This window comes from Asterias rubens, chromosome 16 (assembly GCF_902459465.1).
Source record: "Asterias rubens chromosome 16, eAstRub1.3, whole genome shotgun sequence".
Lineage (NCBI taxonomy): Eukaryota > Metazoa > Echinodermata > Asteroidea > Forcipulatida > Asteriidae > Asterias > Asterias rubens.
This window is the reverse complement of record NC_047077.1, coordinates 13,287,689-13,290,813: the sequence shown is the minus strand read 5'-3', so window position 1 is coordinate 13,290,813 and position 3,125 is coordinate 13,287,689.

Genomic DNA, 3,125 nt, shown 5'->3' with positions numbered 1-3,125 from the left:
ACAGTTTTGCATGGCGGACACAATTGCATCTGACACCGGAGTGTCCCAGGAAATTCTGTCCACCGGAGATTCGGTCCCCTTGGAAATCAACCTGGCCTGAAGGAGGATGATTCAAAAGAGGGCGCTATCAGAAGAAGTTTGTACACAGTTTGCCATTAGGGGGACATAATCTCCGGAGGAACATAATCACCCGTCATACCAGACTCAAATCGGAAAACCTAAGGTCTTACTCGGTCAACGACCTTTCCTTGAACAATATTTTTTAGAATCGGATTCAAATCGGGAATATCCGGAATGACTCGGTCAATATCGGAGTGTTACGTGGTAGATTAGGACTCAACAGATGACTCGGTCATCATTGGTGTGATATTTTATTCGGGAGATACATTCGGATTCAAGGCGGAATTCTTCGGAATTAATGGGTCAATATTGGTTTATTCACGTTGGAGAATCGGAATAAATCGGAAATAATTATCCGGAATGAATCGGTCAACATCGTATATTGACGCTGCACGTGGGAGATTCGGATTCAAATCAGAAATATCCGGGGTGACTCGGTTAACCTCGATTAAACTCGGAAGCGATCTTACCTTGGTGAATCACGGTTAAAGGCATGTGGACACTGTTGGTTTAATTACTCAAAATAATTATAAGCATAAAAACTAACTTGGTTAAAACTAACTAAGTATGGGAAGAGGTTGATATTAAAAAACATTGTGGGAAACGGCTCCCTCTGAAGTAACGTAGTTTTCGAGACAGGAGCAATTTCCTACTTTTAAGTAAAAATCTTTAAAAAGATTAAAATACTTTAGGCCTGAATCTGAAAGCACACAAAGGATTTTGTTTCAATTCTTTCACAGATTTGTTATTTGATGCATATGTTGGGATACACCAAAGTGAGAATACTGGTCTTTGACAACTACCAAACGGCCAGTGCCTTTAGTGTGGACTGGTGTTGGGGTTGCGTGCACGTTTAGTAGCTTCACCTGAATGTGGTTATATGGAAGTCATATTATACGTTTATGTGTCATTGTTTTCAGTCGGAAAACAATAGGAAAATTGCCCACAACCAAACGTCAATACAATTGACTATCATGATACCCGCACTCAATCTCTATAAAGACAAGGAGAGCTTCCGTTTGCGTAATTCCGGTGTCCACAATTAGACTTGACCGAGTCATCTTATGATGATTTAACCGGTTACAGAGTTAGAATTAGGCTATAAAAACCGGTATCCCCAATTACACTCGACTAAGTCATCTTATGATTATTTAACCGTTTACACGTCAGAGTTAGTGTATGAAACCGAAGACCTGTCCCCCGTTTTTTTTTTAATACACTTTGACCCGAATTCAGAAAGACTTACGTAGCTTAAGTTAGAGGTGTCACCAAATAACAGTCAATTTGCCAAGCGCCTGCCACGAATTGACGCTCATGGCTGGTGAACAAACCTTTTTAACCCCGCCTATCGGTGTCATTTATTTTATTCGGTTACACTGTCTTTGTTCATTTGGGAATACACTGCTGTGGACGTTAAGTTTATGGCATTCGAGTTTTTTACTTTTGCATTAAAGTCACCTGGAAATAGAATTTGTTTTCTTTCAAACATAAGAGTATATGCTTACGAACAATTAAACAATTTTTTTAGTAATTGTTTGAAAAATATATAAAGTTGTTTGGGGGCTGACTCCGCCTACCCCTTTTGTGACGTCAATCGAGGCAGACTTTGCCTGCAATGCGTATAGTAAACTCACGTGCAAAGTATATGTACGTCCAAGTCGTGAGTTGGTACATTTCAAAAAGTATTTTTCTGCATTCAGCAGCAAACACCTTGCCGGAAAAAAAACACGTACAAACTCACAACTTGGTCCGACATGCACTTTGCAATTGTGTTTACGATACGCATTACAGGCAAAGTCTGCCTCGGTTGACGTCACGAACAGCGCCCTCTCGGGTCGAGGTCCACTAATAAATTTGTAAATAACATAAGAACTGATTTTTATAAAACCTTAGTTAACTGTTTATTCACATTCCACTCATCAAAACACATATATTAGTGAAAGCTTTATTTTGAAAAAATACCACTTCCAGGTGACTTTAAAGACCATGGACAATATTGGTAATTGTCAAATAACAGCCTTCCCACTTGGTGTATCTCAACATGCACTAAACAACAAACCTGTGAAAATTTGAAATCAATTGGTCGTCGAAGTTGCGAGATAATATTGAAAGAAAAAGGCACCCTTGTCACACGAAGTCGTGTGCTTTCAGATGCTTGATTTTGAGACCTCAAATTCTAAATCTGAGGTCTCGAAATCGATTTCGTGAAAAAAATTACTTCTTTCTCGAAAAGTACGTCACTTCAGAGGGAGCTGTTTCTCACAATGTGTTATACTATCAACCTCTCCCCATTACTCGTTACCAAGTAATGTTTATGCTTAGTTATTTTGAGTAATTAGGATTTACCAATAGTGTCCACTGCCTTTACACAGTTGGGAACAGGGCATTTTGCTGTGCGTGTAGCTGTGCCTCGTTGGTGGAAAATGTAACCGCTGCACAACACACACCTAGTTCCTTTTAAATCTCAACTAAAAATGCACAATATTATCTAGCCTTTCCATGCCTGAGCCTTTCCCTGCTTATTGCAATTGTATTTTCATTCAACCATAACATAAATCAACATCAATATTTTTTTCTTTTTTGTTTCGGTTTCTCGATATCTTTTTTACAATAATAAGTGGAGACTCTCCAAAACCACATTTTGGGGGACTTTACAAAAGAAAAAAATCCACGCTCCGTCCTCATACTATGAACCCATCAGACTGTTTCAGGAAATAACAAGTTGTGAATAATACTTATATTACAGCAACACACATTCCGGGTGACCCCCCCCCCCCCCCCCCACCATATCTGTGGTAGACAATATGAAAGTCAACTTGTGTACGTGCTTCAACCACTACATTGATTCCGGGTAAAAACGTTATGGTAACCTAATAACAGAAAGACTTGCGGGTACTAACGGGATGTTCCATTTCCTATAGTGGCAAGATCCAGTCCATTTAACAATGTGATCTACCAACCCAACTAGTAAAATAAAGGTTACTTCCTCACAGATAACAGTTGGA